Genomic DNA, 688 nt, shown 5'->3' with positions numbered 1-688 from the left:
TTCCAGGAAAAAGGATGACAGATCCACGCAAGTTACTACAATAGCCAGCAACTTCTGGAAACACAACTTCTGGGCCTGCAGCTATGCATGTGGGCACACATCACTGCTCTACCTGTTCATTACTGCCTTCATCCAAGCCATTGACCCCTGGACTTCCCTTCCAGTTAGTTTCAAGGAAAGGCAGAATAGCAGCGATATCTTCATCCAGGCTGAAACAGGCCATGAAGGACTGACCATGCTGTTGAGGCAGTGCATTGAAAAAGTGGCTGCCAGCTGCACGGAGAAGCCACATCCTCAGCTGAGAGCACTTCATCTGCTTTCCTGAACTTTTCATCATTGCTCAGGTTTACTGAGGAGAGAGCCTGCTCCTGAGCAGCACTCTGCCCCCATACTGAGATCACTGCTTTGCACATCGCTGCTCTCACCTTGCTGCCTTGCCCACACCAGACACGATAGCACTCATCAGTGGCTGTGAAAGACCAGAGACACTGGCCAGCTCTAGCAACTGAAACACCAAGCTGCTAAGGAGCATGGAGCCCCCTCCTAGTACTGTGACACTGGGATGCACAGGTGAGACTGGTGCACTTTTCTGAGCTGCCACTGTCATAGCCTGCCCATGAACACCTCTATCTATCGCTTACATCTTCAGTCTTGTGGCTTTCAACTCAAGACTACTGCTCTTTGAGAG

The sequence above is a fragment of the Egretta garzetta genome, unplaced genomic scaffold (genome assembly GCF_000687185.1).
Source record: "Egretta garzetta isolate BGI_Z169 unplaced genomic scaffold, ASM68718v1 scaffold135, whole genome shotgun sequence".
NCBI classification, from domain to species: domain Eukaryota; kingdom Metazoa; phylum Chordata; class Aves; order Pelecaniformes; family Ardeidae; genus Egretta; species Egretta garzetta.
The sequence above is the reverse complement of the archived record's forward strand: the minus strand, read 5'-3'. Positions refer to the sequence as shown.